Source organism: Chiloscyllium plagiosum, unplaced genomic scaffold, assembly GCF_037043375.1.
Source record: "Chiloscyllium plagiosum isolate Xiang-an unplaced genomic scaffold, Cpla_swu_hap1 HiC_scaffold_1, whole genome shotgun sequence".
Classification (NCBI taxonomy): domain Eukaryota; kingdom Metazoa; phylum Chordata; class Chondrichthyes; order Orectolobiformes; family Hemiscylliidae; genus Chiloscyllium; species Chiloscyllium plagiosum.
In genome coordinates, this window is record NW_028270139.1 from 149,683,861 (window position 1) to 149,707,800 (window position 23,940).

The following is a 23,940-nucleotide window of genomic DNA, read 5'->3' on the forward strand; positions in this document are numbered from 1 at the left end:
TGACTCCAGACCCACAGCAGTGTGGTTAATTCTTAATAGTCCTCTGTGCCAGAGATGCCGTCAGCCCAGGAATGAATAAGAAGACTTTTTTTTAGCTTTTTGCTCCCCTCTTCCAATCCTCCACAAACTTCTTGCAGTGTCTCACTCTCTCATCCCTCTTTCATCTGCTCCTCTCCCCACCTCTCTTATAGCCTCCTCTTCCTCCATTGGCAGATGTCTGCAGCCCAAACCTCCTGCCTCCTGTATATGGCACTGCCCAGAACCCAGTGCAAAAGGTATCTCCAACTCCTGTTGTGAATTCCTCACCACCAGCACTGATTTTCCAAACTGCTTGCTCCGCCTTCAATTATGGTTTGCTTCTCTCCTCCATTTGCTATTGATAGGCTCGATAGTGAACCTATCAGCTATGAGCATGGAAAAATTTGCCTTCAGATTGGCGGAACAAACTCTCAACAATTCTGTCATTTCTGTCATGGGATGGAGGGGATTTCTGATTTTCATGCTCCATGGCAACTTTCCAGAGGCTTCTGGGAGAAATTCTCTCCTACCAACCCCCCTCCACTATGCACCACCTCCAACCTATGCATACCAACACATACCCTGCCTAGTTTGAACCCGAGACAAAACCACAGCTGAGTTATAACAAGCACTTTGCAGCAGTATTTTGTTTTAATGACAGTGGTTGTGCGGTGACCATTCTGCTAGAGCTGGATGTGGAGCAGCTGGTCAAGACAATAGAAGAAATAAATTCTGAATGAAAACTGATGGAATGTAAAACACAGGGTCCAATGATTTAAGATAAAATTGGGTGAGCATTCAGAAATCCATGGAGAAATGGATTTGATAAAAGCATGTGGCAAATTTAATATCTTTTTCTTGTGAAGAAGTGAACCATTGGATACATGTGAAGTATCCTATAAGAAGTATAGGATGTCTCTTTTCAGATGGCAAGTATGGGGTCTTGCAAGAAGTTTCACGGAAATATCAAGCATCCAAAGAGAAATTGTCTCCCCAAGGATCTAAGCATATTTTGATAGAAACCAAAGAAGGGTGTTACTCGGAGTGGCAAGGATGGTGTGGTTAACCCCCATGGAGCAGTGTACTCTTGTTCTTATATATTTAAAAAGAGATAGGGAGCAAAACCCTCAGATGGGCTGGACCACCAAGTTGAGGGAGTTATCAGACAAGGAGAAGAACAGGGGAATCATTTCGAAAGCCTCTGACAAGTCAGCAGAAAGGAAGGGCAAGGTGTGCCGATATGAGTTAACGTTGGTAAATAAAAGAATTCTGTAGAAGTAACTTGGTATGGCTGTATAGATTCAGGAAGCGTTGCCCAAGGGGATGGTCAATCAGAGATGTTCCCCCTGTGTGGGCAAAGCTGACAAAGCTGGATTTGTTGCCTTTTCCTAATTGCCATGTATTAAAAACAATAAGCGAGAAAATTGCGAGTAAGGATATTTGTTCACAAGCGATCAGTAAGTGCACCAATGTTTCTATGTAGTAGGATCAACCTTACTGGCCAGTGATTAGCAACAAGAACTCTATTCTTGTTCTTTACAGTTCTAATTCCAATTGCAATAGCCTTCACTGCCATATATTGGTGCTACCTTGCTGCAAAAATGACTTCTAATATGATTGATATTTCTATGAAGCCTCTTGCATAACATTTCATCAAACATTTTGCCTTTCATTACACTGTGTGGACAATTGCCATACGTTACGTGATGCAGTGTATTACCTAAAATAACAACAGCCACTGCACTTTGGAGTATTCTGTTGATGAGAAGAATTTTGGGATATTCCTGGGAGGTGAAATGATGTAAAATTATGATGTACAGAAGGAGCTCATTGTGTTTTTGCTGAAGTTTTAAAAAGGCTATGAATTAGTGCTCTTTACCAAAAGCTCTGAACATCCTTCCTACATATTCAATTGTATTTGACAATTATTATTGTAGCTGCTTTCACGATCCTTTCAGTTAGTGCTTTCCAGATCATAACAACTGACTAGGTGAATAAAGTTCTTCTCTCCCACATCCTCTTGATTTTTTTTGCTACGTTTCTTAAATCTCCGGGTGGAAATAGATTTTCCTTATTTATTCTATCAAATTATTTTACTCACCTGTCTTAAAGATCCTTGAGCCTTCCCTAAAAAGAATAATTCCAACTTTTGTAGTCTTTCGAGACGACTGAAGTCCCTCATTCCATTCTGGTAAATCATTTCTGCACCATCTCCAAAGCCTTGAGATCTTGTCTAAAGTGAATGGGCTGAAAATGTGTTGCTGGAAAAGCGCAGCAGGTCAGGCAGCATCCAAGGAGCAGGAGAATCGACGTTTCGGGCATGAGCCCTTCTTCAGGAATGAGGAAAGTGTGTCCAGCAGGCTAAGATAAAAGGTAGGGAGGAGGGACTTGGGGGAGGGGCGTTGGAAATGTGATAGGTGGAAGGAGGTCAAGGTGAGGGTGATAGGCAGGAGTGGGGGTGGGGGTGGAGAGGTCAGGAAGAAGATTGCAGGTTAGGAAGACGGTGCTGAGTTCAAGGGATTTGACTGAGACAAGGTGGGGGGAGGGGAAATGAGGAAACTGGAGAAATCTGAGTTCATCCCTTGTGGTTGGAGGGTTCCTAGGCGGAAGATGAGGCGTTCTTCCTCCAACCATCGTGTTGCTATGGTCTGGCAATGGAGGAGTCCAAGGACCTGCATGTCCAAGGACCTGGTGGAGTGGAAGGGGGAGTTGAAGTGTTGAGCCACGGGTGGTTGGGTTGGTTGGTCCGGGTGTCCCAGAGATGTTCTCTGAAATGTTCCGCAAGTAGGTGGCCTGTCTCCCCAATATAGAGGAGGCCACATCGGGTGCAGCGGATGCAATAAATGATGTGTGTGGAGGTGCAGGTGAATTTGTGGCGGATATGGAAGGATCCCTTGGGGCCTTGGAGGGAAGTAAGGGGGGAGGTGTGGGCGCAAGTTTTGCATTTCTTGCGGTTGCAGGGGAAGGTGCCGGGAGTGGAGGTTGGGTTGCTGGGGGGTGTGGACCTGATGAGGGAGTCACGGAGGGAGTGGTCTTTTCGGAACGCTGATAGGGGAGGGGAGGGAAATATATCCCTGGTGGTGGGGTCTGTTTGGAGGTGTTGGAAATGACAGCGGATGATACGTTGTACATGGAGGTTGGTGGGGTCATAGGTGAGGACCAGTGGGTTCTGTCCTGGTGGCGGTTGGAGGGGTGGGGCTCAAGGGCGGAGGAGCGGGAAGTGGAGGAGATGCGGTGGAGGGCATCTTCGATCACGTTTGGGGGGAAATTGCGGTCTTTGATGAAGGAGACCATCTGGGTTGTACGGTATTGGAACTGGTCCTCCTGGGACCAGATGCGGCGGAGACGAAGGAATTGGGAATATGGGATGGCGTTTTTACAGGGGGCAGGGTGGGAGGAGATGTAAGTGAATGGCCCAAGATTGGACACAATTGTCAAGTTAAGGTTTGATCAGTGGTTTTAAAGTTTAAGTGTAGCTTTCTCACCTCGACACTCTATGCTTCTATTTACAATGCCAGCAATTCTTGTTTCACAGGCTTTTCAATTCTCCCTCCTCCTTCCAAGTGTTATCTAAATGCAAATATTTCTTTTAACATAGTAATGACAAACAGTTATGTCAGGCAGGGAGGAAGCTGTAGAGCGCGGGAGCCGTGGTTTACGAAGGAAGTGGAATCTCTGGTCAAGAGGAAGAAGAAGGCTTATGTTAGGATGAGATGTGAAGGCTCAGTTATGGCGATTGAGGGTTATAGGGTAGCCAGGAAAGACCTAAAGAGAGAGCTCAGGAGAGCCAGGAGGAGACATGAGAAGTTGTTGGTGGATAGGATCAGGGTAAACCCTAAGGCTTTCTACAGGTATTTAAGGAATAAAAGAACGACAAGAGTAAGATTAGGGCCAATCAAGGATAGTAATGGGAAGTTGTGTGTGGAGTCAGAGGAATATTTTTTGACAGTATTCACTCCAGAAAACGACAATGTTGTCGAGGAGAATACTGAGATACAGGCTACTAGACTACGTGGGATTGAGGTTCACAAGGAAGAGGTATTATAAATCCTGCAGAGTGTGAAAAACAGATAAGTCCCCTGGGCTGGATGGGATTTATCCTAGGATCCTCTGGGAAGCCAGGGAGGAGATTGCCGAGCCTTTGGCATTGATCTTTAAATTGTCATTGTCTAAAGGAATAGTGCCAGAAGACTGGAGGATAGCAAATGTGATTCCCCTGTTCAAGAAGGGGAGTAGAGACAACCCTGGTAATTATAGACCAGTGAGCCTTACTTCACTTGTTGGTAAAGTGTTGGAAAAGGTTATAAGAGATAGGATTTATAATCATCTAGAAAAGAATAATTTGATTAGGGATAGTCAGCGCGGTTTTGTGAAGGGTAGGTCATGCCTCACAAGCCTTATTGAATTCTTTGAGAAGGTGAACAAACAGGTAGATGAGAGTAAACCGGTTGATGTGGTGTATAGAGATTTCAGCAAGGCGTTTGATAAGGTTCCGCACAGTAGGCTATTGTACAAAATGTGGAGGAATGGGATTGTGGGAGATATAGCAGTTTGGATCAGTAATTGGCTTGCTGAAAGAAGACAGAGGGTGGTGGTTGATGGGAAATGTTCATCCTGGAGTCCAGTTACCAATGGTGTACCGCAAGGGTCAGTGTTGGGTCCACTGCTGTTCGTCATTTTTATAAATGACCTGGATGAGGGCGTAGAAGGGTGGGTTAGTAAATTTGCAGACGACACTAAGGTCGGTGGAGTTGTAGATAGTGCCGAAGGATGTTGTAGGTTACAGAGATACATAGATAAGCTGCAGAGCTGGGCTGAGAGGTGGCAAATGAAGTTTAATGCAGACAAGTGTGAGGTGATTCACTTTGGTCAGAATGCAAAGTACTGGGCTAATGGTATGATTCTTGGCAGTGTAGATGAGCAGAGATCTCGGTGTCCAGTTACACAGATCCTTGAAAGTTGCCACCCAAGTTGACAGGGTTGTTACGAAGGCATACAGTGTTTTGGCTTTTATGAATAGAGGGATCGAGTTCTGGAACCATGAGTTTATGCTACAGCTGTACAAAACTCTGGTGCGGCCACACTTGGAGTATTGCATACAGTTCTGGTCACTGCATTATAAGAAGGATTTGGAAGCTTTGGAAAGGGTGCAGAGGAGATTTACTAGGATGTTGCCTGGTATGGAGGGACGGTGTTATGAGGAAAGGCTGAGGGACTTGAGGCTGTTTTTGTTAGAGAGAAGAAGGTTGAGAAGTGACTTAATAGAGACATATACGATAATCAGAGCATTAGATAGGGTGGACAGGGAGAGCCTTTTTCCAAGTATGGTGACTGCGAGCACGAGGGGGCATAGCTTTAAATTGAGGGGTGATAGATACAGGACAGATGTCAGAGGTAGTTTCTTTACTCAGAGAGTAGTAAGGGTATGGAATGCTTTGCTTGCAATGATAGTAGATTCGCCAACTTTAAGTACATTTAAGTCGTCATTGGACAAGCATATGGACGTACATGGAATAGTGTAGGTTCGATGGGCTTCAGATTGGTATGACAGGATGGCGCAACATTGAGGGCCGAAGGGTCTGTACTGCGCTGTAATGTTCTATGTTCTAATTTTCTATGTTCTACAATAGCTCAATGATATCTTCTTCATCCTATTAAGAATATTATTTGCATCAAGAATGAATGTAGACTTATTCCTGTAATTAAAGGTGATTTGCATATGTTATGTAAGAGATATAGACTCTCCTTTATCATCCAAATTCAACTGCAATGGGAATACGTATTTATATTTATGGACTATGTGAAAAAACGGATAATATGGGATTGTCTGGGCATTTTCTGGATTGAAAAAGATTTTCATGAAATGGTTTCTTTGAAATGAAGTTAACCATTTAATAAAGATAGCATGTATTGGAGTAGCTCAATAGGTTTGGCAGCTTTTTAGCTGCTGTCTCATATCAGCTGAATGTTAGACTCAAATGTTAATTCTGTCTCTCTCTGTCCATGGATGCCACCAGAACTGCTGAGTTTCTCAAGCACTTTCTATTTTTATTTCAAATTTCTCAAATTCACAGTTGTTTGCATTTAGCAGCGGTTTAATGTGTGCTGTTGTTTACAGAAAATCAAGTGACTTTGGAGAAAAGATAAGCAAAGCTTTTCGGGAGATAAAAGAAAAAGGATTCTGGGTAATCCAAAGTGGAGAACAGGAAAAATTTCTGGCTGTAACAGCTGCTCCTTTTCTGAGGTATTTTAGGTGTTGGAGGTGATTTCTTCGAATTCCAGGAGTAGCAATTACTGTTTTATATGCTGTGGCATTGTTTTGGAACTTCGGGGAAAAAAAAAGTCAAAACAACAGCAGTTTTAAAAGGGGGAAAAACAGACACGGGTGGCACGGTGGCACAGTGGTTAGCACTGCTGCCTCACAGCGCCAGAGACCCAGGTTCAATTCCCGCCTCAGGCAACTGTCTGTGTCGAGTTTGAACATTCTCCCCGTGTCTGCGTGGGTTTCCTTCGGGTGCTCTGGTTTCCACAGTCCAAAAAATGTGCAGGTTAGATGAATTGGCTATGCTAAATTGCTTGTAGTGTTAGGTGAAGGGGTAAATGTAGGGGAATGGGTTGCGCTTCGGTGGGCCGAAGGGCCTGTTTCCACACTTTAAGGAAGCATGTAGTGAGGTCAGTGCAGGAGAGAGATAGAAAGAAAGAAACTGACAGAGCAGTGAACCTGCACAGTTACTGCCTTTGCTGTTTGAATTCATGCATCGCTGGACATTGGAGTGCGTCTGGGAAAATTAAAAAACAGTGAAATTCACACCTGATCTTAGAGGAACCAATTTGGACAGGTCACAGCACAGAAGCAGATAAGTGGATTTTAAGCGCGGCCTTAAAATAAGTCTGCAGTAGTGAGTAGAGTGGGTTCTTTCTTGATTATATGTTTTATTGAGCTATGTTTCTTGATTAAACTTAAAATATAAGCCATAAGTATTATTTTAACCTGGAGCAGTGTTTTGTAGAGGAATAACATTGTGCTATTTTCTGGGTTTGGAGATTGAAAGAAGCAAAAATGGCCGTTAGTAGAGTGATATGCTCTTCTTGTTAGATGTGGGAGTTTAGGGAGTGTTTGGGGGTTACTGAAGATTATTTCTGCAATAAGTGCTGTTGGTTGCGAAACCTATCAGATCGAGTGGATCGATTGGAGAGGCAGATAGAGGCAATGAGGAATTTACAAGAGCAAGGGGATGTGATGGATGGCAGTTACAGGAAAGGGGAAAGTCTCAGATACAGGAAAGGTAAGAGAGATAGGCAGGTAGTGCAGGAGTCTTCTGTGGCTATCCCCATTTCAAACAGTTATGCTGTTTTGGAAAATGTAGGGGGTGATGGACACTCAGGGATGCATAGCACAAGCAGACAAGTTTCTGGTATTGAGAGTGGCTCTAATGTAATGAGAGGTATGTGGGTTCCAAGCAATCAATTATGTTAGGGGACTCTCTAGTCCAAGGTACAGACAGACATTTCTATGGCCAGCAGCGAAAAATCAGAATGGTATGTTGCTTCCCTGGTGACCGGAGCAAGGATGTCTCATAGAGGGTGCAGAATGTTCTCACGGGGGAGAGGGGCCAGCAAGAGGTCATTGTCCACATTGGAACCAACAACATTGGAAGGGAAAAGGTTGCGACTCTGAAGGGAGATTACAGAGAGTTAGGCAGGAATTTAAAAAGGAGATCCTCGAGAGTAGTAATATCTGGATTACTCCCAGTGCTATGAGTTAGTGAGGGCAGGAATAGGAGGATAGAGCAGATGAATGCATGACTGAGGAGCTGGTGTTCGGGAGAAGGATTCACATTTTTGGATCATTGGAATCTCTTTTGTGGCAGAAGTGGCCTGTGTAAAAAGGACAGATTGCACCTAAATTAGAAGGGGATGAATATACTGGCAGGGAGATTTGCTGGAACTGCTCAGAAGGATTTAAACTATTAATGTGGAGGGGTGGGTCCCAAGGAGATAGTGAGGAAAGAGATCAATCTGAGGCTGGTACAATTGAGATCAAAGGCAAGTAAAATAGTCAGGGCAGGCAGGGACAAAGCAGAGAACAGGGGCAGACTGATAAATTAAACTGCATTTATTTCAATGCAAGAGGCCTAACAGGGAAGGCAGATGAACTCAGGACATGGTTAGGAGTATGGGACTGGGATATCACAGCAATTACAGAAACATGGCTCAGGGATGGGCAGGACTGGCAGCTTAATGTTCCAGGATACAAATGCTACAGGATGGACCAAAAGGCAGGCAAGAGAGGAGGGGGAGTGGCATTTTTGATAAGGGATAGCATTACAGCTATGCTAAGGGAGGATATACCAGGAAATACATTCAGGGAAGTTATTTGGGTGGAACTGACTAATATGAAAGGGATGATCACCTTGTTGGGATTGTATTATAGACCCCCTAATAGTCAGAGGGACATTAAGAAACAAATTTGTAAGGTGATCTCAGCTATCTGTAAGAAAATTAGGGTAGTTATGGTAGGGGATTTTAACTTTCCAAACATAGACTGGGACTGCCATAGTGTTAAGGGTTTAGATGGAGAGGAATTTGTTGAGTGTGTACAATAAAATTTTCTGATTCAGTATGTGGATGTACCTACTAGGGAAGGTGCAAAACCTGACCTACTCTTGGGAAATAAGGCAGGGCAGGTGACTGAGGTGTCAGTGGGGGAGCACTTTGGGGCCAGCGACCAAAATTCTGTCAGTTTTAAAATAGTGATGGAAAAGGATAGACTGGATCTAAAAGTTGAAGTTCTAAATTGGAGAAAGGCTAATTTTGATAGTATTAGGCAAGAACTTTCAAAAGCTGATTGGGCGCAGATGTTTGCAGGTAAAGGGATGGCTGGAAAATGGGAAGCCTTCAGAAATGAGATAACGAGAGTCCAGAGAGAGTATATTCCTGTTAGAGTGAATGGAAAGACTGGTAGGTATAGGGAATGCTGGATGACTAAAGAAATTGAGGGTTTGGTTAAGAAAAGGAAGGAAGCATATGTCAGGTATAGACAGGATAGATCGAGTGAATCCTTAGAAGATTATAAAGGCAGTAGCAGTATACTTAAGAGGGAAATCAGGAAGGCAAAAAGGGGACATAAGGTAGCTTTGGCAAATAGGGTTAAGGAGAATTCAAAGGGTTTTTACAAATACATTAAGGACAAAAGAGTAATGAGGGAGAGAATAGGGCTCCTCAAAGTTCAGCAAGGCAGCCTTTGTATGGAGCCGCAGGAGATGGGGCCGATACTAAGCAAGTATTTTGCATAAGTATTTACTGTAGAAAAGAACATGGGAGATATAGAATGTAGGGAAATAGACGGTGCCATCTTGAAAATTGTCCATATTGCAGAAGAGCAAGTTTTGGATGTCTTGAAACACATAAAAGTGGATAAATCCCCAGGACCTGATCAGGTGTACCATAGAACATAGAACATTAGAACATAGAACATTACAGCGCAGTACAGGCCCTTCGGCCCTCACTGTTGCGCTGAACTGTCATACCAATCTGAAGCCTATCTAACCTACACTATTCCACTAACATACACTAGAACTCTGTGGGAAGCTAGAGATGTGATTGCTGGGTCTCTTGCTGAGATATTTGTATCATCGATAGTCACAGGTGAGGTGCCAGAAGACTTGAGATGGCTAATGTGGTGCCACTATTTAAGAAAGGTGGTAAGGACAAACCAGGGAACTATAGACCAGTGAGCCTGATGTCGATGGTAGGCAAGTTGTTGGAGGGAATCCTGAGGGACAGGATGTACATGTACTTGGAAAGGTAAGGACTGATTAGGAATAGTCAACATGGCTTTATACATGGGAAATCATGTCTCACAAACTTGATTGAGTTTTTTGAAGAAATAACAAAGAGGATTGATGATGTGATCTATATGGATTTCAGTAAGGTGTTCGACAAGGTTTCCCATGGGAGACTGATTAGCAAGGTTAGATCTCACAGAATACAGGGAGAACTAGCCATTTGGATACAGAACTGGCTCAAACGTAGAAGACAGAGGGTGGTGGTGGAGGGTTGTTTTTCAGACTGGAGGCCTGTGACCAATGGAGCGCCACAAGGATCGGTGCTGGGTCCACTCCTTTTCATCATTTATATAAATGATTTCGATGTGAGCATAAGAGGTACAGTTAGTAAGTTTGCAGATGACACCAAAATTGGAGGTGTAGTGGACAGCGAAGAGGGTTACCTCAGATTACAACAGGATCTTGATCAGATGGACCAATGGCTGAGAAGTGGCAGATGGAGGTTAATTTAGATAAATGCGAGGTGCTGCATTTTGGGAAAGCAAATCTTAGCAGGACTTATACACTTAATGATAAGGTCCTAGGGAGTGTTGCTGAACAAAGAGACCCTGGAGTGCAGGTTCATAGCTCCTTGAAAGTGGAGTCACAGGAAGATAGGATAGTGAAGGCAGCATTTGGTATGCTTTCTCTTATTGGTCAGAGTATTGAGTACAGGAGTTGGGAGGTCACATTGAGGCTATACAGGACATTGGTTCGGCCACTGTTGGAATACTGTGTGCAATTCTGGTCTCCTTACTATCGGAAAGACGTTGTGAAACTTGAAAGGGTTCAGAAAAGAATTACAGGGATGTTGCCAGGGTTGGAGGATTTGAGCTATCGGGAGAGGCTGAACAGGCCGGGGCTGTTTTCCCTGGAGCATCGGAGGCTGAGGGGTGACCTTATAGAGGTTTATAAAATCATGAGGGGCATGGATAGGGTTAATACACAAAGCCTTTTCCCTGGGGTGGGGGAGTTCAGAACTAGAGGGCATAGTTTTAGGGTGAGAGGAGAAAGATAAAAAAGAGAGCTAAGAGGCAACTTTTTCCACTCATAGGGTAGTATGTGTATGGAATGAGCTGCCAGAGGAAGTGGTAGAGGCTAGTACAATTGCAACATTTAAAAGGCATCTGGATGGGTATATGAATAGGAAGTGTTTGGAGGGATATGGGCTGCATGCTGGCAGGTGGGACTAGATTGGGTTGAGATATTTGGTCGGCATGGATGAGTTGGACCGAAGGGTCTGTTTCTGTGTTGTACATCTATATGACTCTATGTAGTTTGTGACCCTGAATTGCTGATAAAACCATCTTTTAAAAGTCTATGGGGGCCTCTGTACTGATGGTTGCTGAGCAATGTTTTGAGGGCTAAGTTTTCTGTTTTCCAGACCATGAAAGAATCCCCAGGTTTTGCAAATCTCTTGCCTTCTTTCAGCAGAACCTGATAATATTTCTAAACATCATGAGGGGCATGGATTTCTAATTAATATTATAAAATCTAAAATCCTGAACTGTAGCCACATTCTGAAGACCCAGATCCAACTTGATTTTACTATGAACTAAAGATCTTCTATCATTCTGAGACCATCGATAATTTGATTTTAATGGTAAGAACCCTAATGGCCTGTGAGAAGACATCAGACCTTTCGCCAACAGGGTTACTTTCCCTTTTTCCCTTTCTTAAAAAAATACCTCTCCAGAAATCGTTGTCTTTTTATGTTGTGTGAGTGCATCTATGTTTGAGATTAAGGAGGTAGATTTCTAACTCGGGTTATATCTTGGATGTCAACCAACCTTTAGCACTTGTTTTAAGAATAAATTTTGTGTTCTAATAAATGGGTGATTTTGTATTCATTAAAGAAACTTAGTGAAAGTCTTCTTTTTTATTCTGGACAATAGTGCATGGGGGGAATCAATTGGTACTTTTGGTGATGGGAATCAAAACATTGACTGGTGAAGTATTGCAGTGTCTGCCCCCCAACAATGCTTTCGAAGAGTTAGATACAGTTCTTAGGGCTAAAGGGATCACAGATTTTGTGGGGAAACTGGGAATGGGTAATGATATTCAATGACGAAGCATGCTCGAAGAGCTTACTGTTGATCCCGTTTTCTCCGTTTCATGTTTTGATATTCTCGTAGCTGGAGAAAAACTTTGAGGAAGTGGGGGAACTCTTCCCCTTGACTAACGGAGGTACCAATGACATAGGTACGCCTAGGGTTTCGTTTCAGCTAGAGAGGGTCAGCACGGTGGCTCAGTGATTAGCACAGCTGCCTCACAGCGCCACGGAATTCCACCCTCGAGTGACTGTGTGGACTTTGCACGTTTTCCCTGTCTTTGTGTGTTCCTGCTGCATACTCTTGCAAGCGGGCATCAGAGCCGCCCTGCATTTGCCATGGGACTATGCCTACATCGATAAAACTATAGGAATTCATTTTGTGTTTTAAACGGCAGCCGCAGCTTAAACCCACAGAACTCAGCAGCTGCCGGTCCGCCCACGTGACCGGGAGATGGGAACCAGAGGACAGATCAAATCCACACTAGGCCAAATACTAACCATGACTCATAGACCGAAACTCCGGAGCTAATTAAATATGGAAACCCATCTCCTAATCAAATCAAGAGACTGACTGAAACACACCCATATTCATCAATACAGAACCATCCTGACACAAAGGACAGGCATCCACCAGACAGGAACGAACAGACTAGTACACACCAGCACCCCAAGGGAACAAAGGGGGGTGCTAGCCCTCAGTCCTCACAGAGAGAGACAAGCAGATAGTACCCGGACCCGTTTACATAATCCAATTAACACCCTATTGTATGTACACTGCAACTCTCCTGGGATGGCAGGAAACCCACCATTTGCACCTACTCCAGTGATGATGGGGAACTACCATCCCATTCATACTCAGAATCCTCACATCCTGACAAAGAAAGGTATATAATGTGTAGCAGTGCGCGGGAACAGCAGAACAGCCGAGATTCGGACCTCGGTTGGTCTCCGCCGGTGTTACTGTATCAATAAACGTTACAGATTGTTAAACCGCACTCTGGGCTCGGACTGATATCATTTTATCCGTGCTAACAATTGGGGGCTCATCCGGGATAATGACGGCTGCAGGATCCCTGCGACGGCACTGGGTGAGTATCTTTACTCTTTTACTTCTCGCGTAAAAGTCTCCCAGTACCCCGTAAGGGACTTCACTGCCGGCCGTTATCTGAACCTGTGAACAGAATGAGTCTGGCAGTCGTGTAACGGTAGAGTACTCTTTAAAAGTGTGTGTGTGTGTGTGAGTGATCCTTCGCGGGTGGGCGATTGGGGTCGCGGAACACTAGTAAATGTGTGTGTGATTATTATTATTGTCGTTTATTGTTAATGTGCTACTGTGACTGACGGACTATCCTTGGACCGACGACTTTAGGTACGAGACCTCGACAGATTGACCCCCCCTGTTTAAAAACCGACCAAACAAGCCTTCCTGGTTGACCTCTGCAGTGGGAGATAGGGGACCCCATTGTACGTTGAGCCCAGTTTTAGCACCTTCCTTGCGTACACGGTAGAGGCTGGGAGGTCTACGCGCGCTACAAGAAAGGAAGTCCTCCAAACCAGCCCGAGACGCGGAGCCTCTGGGCCAAGCGACAGTTACGCGCTCTGCCCATTGACTTCGCGGTCCCGAGGTGTTGGCCTCTGCAGGATCAGGAGCGGTTAGGTCTGAGTTCACGCCCCCCACCCTTTGCACCTGGGCCCCTGGTTCATGCCCAGTGTTCGTGGGGTACACTCGGCCGCTGAACGTCAGGCAGCGAGAGAGAGAGACTCACGGAAACCCGGGGTCTCGCGCTCAGGAATCGACACGCGCCCCGTCTGTAACTATCCCCACCCCTGCCCAGGTTGACCCGCGGGGCTAGGGTTCGACTTACATAGTGTGGGCTCCCCGACTGGGAGATTAATAAGCTAGTGCCAGCGAAATCCCTTAGCACGCCTGCTAGCTTTACTTTAGTTTAGCTTCTGTCAAGTTACACCCGCTGCACCCCTACCATGGGTGGAAGCACGGCTGAAGACCTAGATTGGGCCGGAGGGTTCCCTTACCCGTTTTATAGCCGATGAGAATAAAAATGTTATTAAGGCTATGCTTCGCTCAGGCTGGCTACCTGCTGACCCGCTGGATGTACAGCGCGAGTGGTGGGCCCGCCAGAAGACAGATAGGTACGAGAAAGCTTGCGTCCTGGTGCTACAGGCACATATTAGGCTTGCTGGCAAGGTTCAGCTTTATGTCCAAGCAAAGAAAAAGCAGGCCACAGAGCACCGAGAAGCCCAGGCGCTTGCTGCCCGTACGGTTTTACCGACCTTATCCGATGCGCCCAGTGCCCTGCTGTCCCTACCTGGGACTGGGAGGGGCTCACGGACAATCGGGACTCCCGGGAATCGCGCACGGGCTATGCCCGTGCAGCCCCGGTAAAAGTTGAATATACCCCCAGGGGAGGGGAGAGGGGACGGGCCACGACCCTTGCCCATAACTCCCGCCTTAAGATGACCTACGTCTCCCTGACCCCGGGCGACACCATGAAACTTCTGGACAGGCTCCCTGCCCTTAACGCTGAATTTTGGCAGAGGCTTAGGGAGATGCAGATCTGCCACAACTTTCACAATAGGGACGTGGCCGGCCTGGTCCGGACCAAACTCCTGGAGAATCTGTGGTCCAGGCTACAGCCCACACACCAGAATGGGTCCTGGTGCGCTGACCTCAGCGGCAGCCGTCGCGAACAGGAGGTTGCCCTCGCCGACTTCAAGGCTGAGGTCAGCGAGGTGCTCGGCCATACACCGGTCAACTGGAACGCCATTGTGGGTATAACTTAGAAACCTGGGGAGGGTGCCGAGGAATATGGGGTCCGTAAGTTTGAGGCATTCCGAGCGCACAGCGGGGTTCCCGACGCTGATAGGCACAACCCCGCATTCGTCCAATTATACAAAGACGGCCTGAGCCCCGCACACCAGGCAGTCCTACAGACAGGCCTGGTGCCCTATGTCACCTTTGCGGAGCTTGAGAACTGGGCCATGTCCCTTGACAACCAAGCGGCGCCCGCCGTTGCGGCAGTTTCGACGGACGAACCGGACATTTGCTTCTGCTGCAAACGGACGGGGCACCGCCAAGCCCAATGCCCGCTCTCTTTCCGACGCCCCTGGGGTCCGGGTCCGAAGGGGGGGGCCAGCCACCTTCACAGCTGCACTCCTCGCGCCCCCACGACCAGGATCGCCCCAGACAAGGGGTCAACAGTGACCCCAGCCCCCACAAACCCCACAAACCCCGCAGCCCAAGCCCGAAACCCACCACCCCCGACTGGGATCAACTCAGTCGGGGCCAGCTGCTCGAGCTTTTACAGCTGCTCACCCGAGCCGACCCCCGTATCTGGGTTTCCGCATCGCTAGGGGGCCGCCGATGCAAGATTTTGATTGATACAGGGGCGTCGGTCTCCCTCACCGACCTCGACCTTCCCTCAACCTACCACTCCATTTCCATTAAAGGGGTTGGGGGAAGCTCGGTTATTGCACGCCGAAGCGAGGCCGTCCTCCTAGAGGTAGACAACATTTTACTCCCCGTGCATTTCTGGGTTTGCCCAAACTCGGAGATAACGATTATGGGTATCGACCTCCTGGGCGAGCTGGGGGCGGTGGTGGACGTGTTCCACCGCCGCCTCCTGTGGACATCCCGCAAATTTCACAAGACCGCCCACGAGGGTGGATGGGTGCCCACTAAATCCGTCGCTGCGCTTGCCCCCAGTGTGCCCATCGCCCGAGACTGGGCCAAGGACGGTGCCTTCGGGGCCGTCTGCCAACTAATCCCGGAGGTGTGGGCCGCGAGCAAGCAGGACTGTGGCCTCGTCCGCACCCCTCCTGAGCGGATACCCGGTCCCATACACGCCCCGCACCGACAATACCCGATTAAACCTGAGGCGCTGCGCGCCACTGAGGCAATCTTTGCCAAGCTCACCCGGCACGGCATCCTGCGCCCCACAGCGTCCACCACCAACACCCCTATATGGCCAGTCCGGAAACCGGATGGGAACTACAGGCTCACCATCGACTACACGGCACTCAATAGGGTCACCCCCAGAGAGCACCCTATCGTAGCCAGCCCGACCACCATCTTCAACGGCCTCGAACCCTCACACCGGATCTTTACGGTCCTGGACGTGGCGAATGGCTTTTGTCCATTCCCCTGCACCGTGACTCACAGGACAAGTTTGCCTTCACGCTGCGGGACAGACAGTATTCATGGAGCCGCCTGCCGCAGGGCTTCCACAACAGCCCTAACATTTTCCACAGGGTCATGAGCCGGACCCTGGAGGGGTGCGACCTCTCCCCCTTCTCGAGCACCCTCCTACAGTATGTAGATGACCTTTTGATCGCGTCCACGGACGCGTGCCACCACCTGTGAGCCCTGGCCGCCGTCCTGCGGACCCTCGGCCGGGCAGGATTCAAAATAAACCCCAGGAAGGCCCAGGTCGGACTGGCTAAAGTCCGGTACCTGGGACACGACATCGGCCAGGAAAGCAAGACCCTACCTGCACAGCCCTCGACCGTAAGTCAGCCATTGCCGACATACCGCGGCCGGACACAGTCAGGGGAATCCGCCGCGTCTTGGGGCTTTTTAACTACTGCCGCTCTTTCATTGCACATTTTGCCACTATCGCCGAACCCATTCAGCACCTAGTGAAGGGGGGCAGTCCAGGAGCGGAGAGGGTGGCATGGGGACATGAACAGGATGACGCTTATTCTAAGTTAAAGTCCCATCTCCTCAGCGCCCCGGCCCTGTGCCTCCCCGACCTATCGAAGCCCTTCCACATCTTTTACGGCCTCGAAGTGTGGTTTTACAGAGCTGTTGTCACCCAAACCTCAGGCGACCACATGAGACAAGTGGGTTACTACTCCACAAAGGAGTCCCCGGTCGTAAAGGGCATGCACCGCTGCGTGGCGGCGCTGGATTGCGCCGCATGGGCGGTCCGGGTGTGTGAGCCGGTCACCATGTCCGGCCAGATAATTTTACACACGATAGTCAAACTCCTGAATACGGGCCGCCTCCGGATGGTCTCGGATGCCCGCAGGGCAACTTGGGAGGCTGTTCTCCTCCCCCGGGACCAGTCCATTCAGATCGTTAGGGACACAGGGCCAAACCCCGCCGATGGGATTATCGCGGTAGGGGAACCCCACCATTGCCAGGCCGCCATCGACTCAGCGGAGGGGCCGACAGCCCAGTCCCTGATCCCGACCTGACCTTGTATGTGGACGGCTCACGAAGGCTTGTCGAGGGGTCCTACCAAATGGGATGGGCGGTGGTCAACCATACCGGGACCACCCGAGCACAGGGAATGATGGGGGGTGCGACACCTCCGCCCAGGTCGCGGAGCTGGTCGCCCTCACCGCCGCACTCCGCCTGGGAGCAGGCAAGCAGGTAAACATCTTTACCGACAGCCGGTACGCTTTCGGGGTAGTCCATGATTACATGGCAGCATGGAGTCGCTGGGGCTTTATCACGGCCGGCGGTGGTCAGATTAAACACGAAAATACTGTTTACCCTGGAGGCGACCGCACGCCTCCCCCTGCTCGCCGCGGTGGTGAAAATCAAAGCACACCAGCGAGCTACCAATGCTGAACAGCTAGGGAATCATTGGGCCGACCTGGCCGCCAAGGCCGCCGCGGGCGCGGTGCTACCGCCCGCGTATGCAGCACCGGCTACTGAGGTCCGGGACGTGAACGTCCTGGACGTCCAGAATTGCGCACAGCCCGGAGAGTTGGAGGACTGGCTGGCAAAGGGCACAGCACGCGGCCCCGATGGGGTGTGGCAGCACGGCGGCAGGGTCGTGGCCCCCGCGGCCATCAGAATGATCTTGATGCAACTACCCCACGAGCCAGACAACACGGGCCGCGACGGAACGCTTGCTAGGCTCCAGACCGACTGGTGGTGGCCCAGCCTCGGCCGCGACGTGGCCAAACACTGCCGCCAATGCGTTGTCTGCGCCCAGCACAACCCGGGGCGGCCCCTGCGCATTCCCCTGGCGCACCAGCCATGGCCCAAGGGGCCCTGGGAGAACCTCCAGGTTGATTTCACAGGCCCCCTACCCTCCAGCCGTGGCAAGAAGTATTGCCTGGTGATTGTTGACCATTTCACGTGCTGGGTAGAAGCCTTCCCTACACGGGACTGTACATCCGCCACCATGGCCAGAGTGCTGGCCTTCGACATCTTCCCTCGCTGGGGGGTCCCCCTCCAGATTGATTCAGACCAGGGCGCGCAATGAAACTGGCCTGCCGCCTCCTAGGCATCAGACAGCGCTTCCATGTCCCGTTCCATCCCCAGAGCTCCGGGATAGTCGAGCGCATGAACCGGACCCTCAAAGCGGCGATCATGAAGGCGATCGCCGATACAGGGCAGGGCTGGGTGGACGTTCTGCCCTGCATACTGATGCTTAAGGGCCACCCCAGGCTGCTCCACTGGCCTCACTCCCTTCAAGCTCATGACGGGGAGGGCCATGCGACTACCTGAGAACGTCATGGACGGGGGAGAAGACATGGCCCCCCTGAGGGACAGGGTGACGCGCTATATCAGGCAGCTGGACACGCAGCTGCGGTCCCTTAGACAAACTGTGCGCGACCAGCAGGACATTAGGGACCAGACAAAACTGCAACCGCATCTGCCCGCCCAACCCCTTCCCGGCGTTGGGGACAAAGTCCTGGTCAGGGCTGCCCCCGGTGGCTGGGACCGCACGAAATCATCCTCACCAGCGACACTTGCGCCTGTGTCGACATGAAAGGAAAGGACAGATGGAAACACTGGTCCCAGCTTAAACCCTTCCCTTAAGCCCCGAACGGACAGACAACCCCCCCCCCCCCTTTGACTTGACTCTAACCGCCTCGTTTTTCTCCTTACAGCGCGACGGGTGGACTGGTCCAGGGGGGCCTGCTCCTACACACACTAACCCTTGGTAAGGGTGCCCCTCTCTCTCTCTCCCTCTCTTCCCACAGATCATGCTTCACCGGTGCACTGCTCTCCTCCCTGCTCTCCTCTTCGTCCTACGACTAATGCCTTCTTTCCCCGAGATACATGACACAGTGTTGCCTTCAATGCGTCCGACACCATCTGTATTCCTGCAAGTGACAAGCCCGATGTGATCGACGTGTTCTACAACGCCTGGCTGGAGGTCCTCCTGGGCGTACAGACACTCTGTTTATTCTGCACGTCGGAGCGCGACCCGCGGCCGACCTGCCTCCGGCGTGCTGAGGCGATGGGCTTGGGGGGTTGCATGTTCGGGACAATGTGTGCCATTCCAGAGGACCTCTCCTCTTCCCCGGTCTTTGATGCTTTTACTTTACGGGATCTGTCTGTTTGCGAGTATTATGAGCCCACCAATGCCACGGTAATCTCCTTGTATTTGTGCTTTCCACCCGCCCCAACCACACCACCCCCGACCACGACTCCCGAGATATTGCCGTGCCCCTCTCTGGGACCGGGGCCCGCGGGGGGAGTGGTATTGTGGGATGAGGGAGAGGCCCTTTATGACAACGTCCGACACAAGGTCGTACCTGTGCTGGTCAATATATCGGGCATCCGGGTACCGGACTATTGCACAGCACAGGTACGCAACCTATACGCCATGATGGGGAAGGAGGTTATAGAGAGGGCCATAGACGCCATGAGGGCAACCCACTACCGGACCGACATACATAACACACACACACAACGACACAGACGGGACATAGTCAACGATGCCCTCACAGGACTCAACATGGGGACATCCGTAGTAAACTCCCTAGACATCCAGGGCCTTAACGAAAAGATCGAGCAACTAAAAGGGGTAATGAGGGACCTGCTACAGAGGTCTCTCACAGATCAGGCAGACCAGGCACGCCTGGGGGAAGAGGGAGCATACACCCAGCTCGACGGCATTGCAGTCCTGGAGACACACGCCCATACCATTAACCGCCTTATAGACCGGGAAAGGGAAAACACGGCCCATATCCACGAGGGACAGCTGTGCCATGCGTATGGCCTGTGGATGGTAGCCCAGATCCGGCATAATCTTGACCAGGTCCAAAGGGGGGACGTGCCCGACTGGATCGACAGCGCCAAACTGGCCTCACTCACGGGGCGCTCCGGGCCGCTCGACAGCCGGACTCTGAAGGGTATGACCAGAGTATACCCAGTGGTTCCCGACTGTGAGGTCAGTGAGGCGACAGGAGTCGGGATTGTCCTCCTGATCCCCGTGGTCACCCCAGAGTCGGGGCCATTTCCCCTGTTTCACATTGAGAACGTCGGAGTCATACGGGAAAACGCTTCCCTCAAATATCGATTAGCTCACCACACAGCCATATCTCAAAACGGCGCTGTGTACGGGGTGCCGCTTACAGGCTGCAAGCGGCGGGGGGCAATTACCATCTGCCCTCACCCCTTACGAAGGAGTGAAACAGCGGTATGCGGGTTCAACCGGACACAGGGCTGCACCCTTGAAATCGAACCCACAGGCCCCCACTTCACTAGGGCGGGGTATGGTGGGGGGGGACGATATTGTGTCTCCACTCTTGAAACCTCATTTTGGTATAACGGACTGCAGTGCCCGATTCCCCAGCACGAGTTCTGCTTCACCCCCAGGCGCCCAGTCACGGTTGGGCAAGCTCACATCTCAGAGGTCCGACAATGGAACCCCGAGTCCATACAAACTACTGATAAATTCAGGGACACCATCAGGGAATATCAGGAGCCTGAACAAGCCCCCATCCCACATTTGGCCGAGGTCTTACGGGAGCTAAGGACCCGGGTAGGACACTCAGTGAAACTGGACCACCAGTTGCAATCACATATAAAGGACCTAGAGGAGGACACAGAGACAGCTCTGCAGTCCCAGGACTGGGCACAGAGGGTGTGGGATTGGGGCCTAAAGGTAAACATACATCCCTGGATCTGAATCATCTCGCACACCATTGTAGGCATACAGTTACTGCTGGCTCTGGCCTGGCCCCTGGTGGCGTGTCACTCATGCCGTCAGCACAAGAAACGAAAGGCCAGAAAGACCAAGCTCCACGCCATAGACTCCTGGTGGGCGATTAGGCATCACGAGTTCACAGGGCTCGAATTAATGTGACCCTCTCCCGGGACTATCCAAAGGCCCCATGACTGCAGCATGACGGCCGGCGGAATGTACCGGGCGAGGAACCGACTTTCAAGATATCGGCAGCCACAGCTTAAACCCACAGAACTCAGCAGCTGCCGGTCCGCCCACGTGACCGGGAGATGGGAGCCAGAGGACAGATCAAATCCACACTAGGCCAGACTCACTAACCATGACTCATAGACTGAAACTCCGGAGCTAATTAATATGGAAACCCATCTCCTAATCAAATCAAGAGACTGACTGAAACACACCCATATTCATCAATACAGAACCATCCTGACACAAAGGACAGGCATCCACCAGACAGGAACGAACTGACTAGTACACACCAGCACCCCAAGGGAACAAAGGGGGGTGCTAGCCCCCTGCCCTCACAGAGAGAGACAACAGTACTTTGAAAGAGTCAGACACAGTCTTAGGTTATGGGAAGAAAGCAGGACCAGGGGAGGAATGCACTTGTCCTCAAGTCGCACTTCTTCACCAGTCACACCATGAATATAAAGGTTTTGATTCCCATCATCAAAAGTTGCACCTTTCCTGCACGTTTATAGCATTTGAATGAATGGAATTTTTGAGGAGAGAGAGGACAGAATTCAGGAAACAATCAATTCAAAAGCAAGAAGAGAAAAGTCAAGTATGTACAGCAGCAATTTAAGTCAACATTTAACAGAGTGGGTCATGAAAGAGTGAAAAGCTTAATGAAACTATTAAGACATTAGTGACAGAGATGAAGAGTGTGGTGCTGGAAACCTACAGCCGGTCAGGCAGCATCCGAGGAGCAGGAAAATCGACATTTCAGGCATACATTCTTCATCAGGGATGAGGCTTGTGGGTCAAGGGGGCTGAGAGATAAATGGAAGGGGGTTGGGGCTGTGGGAGATAGCTGGGAATGCGATAGGTACATGAAGGTGGGGGTAATGGTGATAGGTCCCCTGGGCTGGATGGGATTTATCCTAGGATCCCCTGGGAAGCCAGGGAGGAGATTGCCGAGCCTTTGGCATTGATCTTTAAATCGTCATTGTCTACAGGAATAGTGCCAGAAGACTGGGGGATAGCAAATGTGGTTCCCCTGTTCAAGAAGGGGAGTAGAGACAATCCTGGTAATTATAGACCAGAGAGCCTTATTTCAATTGTTGATAAAGTGTTGGAAAAGATTATAAGAGATAGGATTTATAATCATCTAGAAAAGAATAATTTGATTAGGGATAGTCAGCACGATTTTGTGAAGGGTAAGTCGTGCCTCACAAAACTTATTGAGTTATTTGAGAAGGTGACCAAACAGGTAGATGAGAGTAAACCGGTTGATGTGGTGTATAGAGATTTCAGCAAGGCTCCCCACAGTAGGCTATTGTACAAAATGCGGAGGAATGCGATTGTGGGAGATATCGCAGTTTGGATCAGTAATTGGCTTGTTGAAAGAAGACAGAGGGTGGTGGTTGATGGGAAATGTTCATCCTGGAGTCCAGTTGCCAGTGGTGTACCGCAAGGGTCGGTGTTGGATCCACTGTTGTTCGTCATTTTTATAAACGTCCTGGATGAGGGCATGGAAGGGTGGGTTAGTAAATTTGCAGATGACACTAAGGTCGGTGGAGTTGTGGATAGTGCCGAAGGATATTGTAGGTTACAGAGATACATAGATAAGCTGCAGAGTTGGGCTGAGAGGTGGCAAATGGAGTTTAATGCGGACAAGTGTGAGGTGATTCACTTTTGTCGGAGTAAGTGGAATGCAAAGTACTGGGCTAATGGTAAGACTCTTGGTAGTGTAGATGAGCAGAGAGATCTCGGTGTCCAGGTACACAAATCCTTGAAAGTTGCCACCCAGGTTGACAGGGTTGTTAAGATGGCAGGTTCTGGATCAGTGGTGCTGGAAGAGCACAGCAATTCAGGCAGCATCCGAGGACAGGCAGAATCGACGTTTCGGGCAAAAGCCCTTCATCAGGATGAAGGGCTTTTGCCTGAAACGTCGATTTTGCCTGTCCTCGGATGCTGCCTGAATTGCTGTGCTCTTCCAGCACCACTGATCCAGAATCTGGTTTCCAGCATCTGCAGTCATTGTTTTTACCTTGTTAAGATGGCATACAGTGTTTTAGCTTTTATTAACAGAGGGATCGAGTTCCGGAACCATGAGGTTATGCTACAGCTGTACAAACCTCTGGTGCGGCCGCACTTGGAGTATTGTGTACAGTTCTGGTCACTGCATTATAAGAAGGATGTGGAAGCTTTGGAAAGGGTGCAGAGGAGATTTACTAGGATGTTGCCTGGTATGGAGGGACGGTGTTATGAGGAAAGGCTGAGGGACTTGAGGCTGTTTTTGTTAGAGAGAAGAAGGTTGAGAAGTGACTTAATAGAGACATATACGATAATCAGAGGATTAGATAGGGTGGACAGGGAGAGCCTTTTTCCAAGTATGGTGACTGCGAGCACGAGGGGGCATAGCTTTAAATTGAGGGGTGATAGATATAGGACAGATGTCAGAGGTAGTTTCTTTACTCAGAGAGTAGTAAGGGTATGGAATGCTTTGCCTGCAATGGTAGTAGATTCGCCAATTTAAAATACATTTAAGTCGTCATTGCACAAGCATATGGACGTACATGGAATAGTGTAGGTTAGATGGGCTTCAGATTGGTATGACAGATCGGCGCAACATCGAGTGCCAAAGGGCCTGTACTGCGCTGTAATGTTCTATGTTCTATGTAAATGAAGATGTGTGAGAGAAAATAGTGACCTTTGAAATGAGGATGCTAAGATGGATGCTGAAAATTCCACAGATCATAAGCCAATGAAGAGATATTTGAAATTGCAAGAGCGACGAAGAACTCCCAGAAGGTGACATCCAGAAAAGAAAATGTTAGTATTTTGGCAGTTTGGTCAGGGTAACCACCCATCTCCCCACATGGTGCCAGCACAGCCTTTAATGTGGGCTCCTTTGAATTGA

General features: G+C 49.3%; 1 protein-coding gene and 1 pseudogene across 2 annotated transcripts in view; one reads left to right on the forward strand and one right to left on the reverse strand.

Annotated features, from left to right (window-relative positions):
* The window catches only part of LOC122555249 (histamine H2 receptor-like), a 109,269-nt gene that overhangs the window by 79,922 nt on the left and 5,407 nt on the right, over positions 1–23,940 (reverse strand). The gene's annotated exons all lie outside the window — the stretch shown is intronic.
* On the forward strand, positions 12,954–20,975 carry LOC148152244 (uncharacterized; annotated as a pseudogene).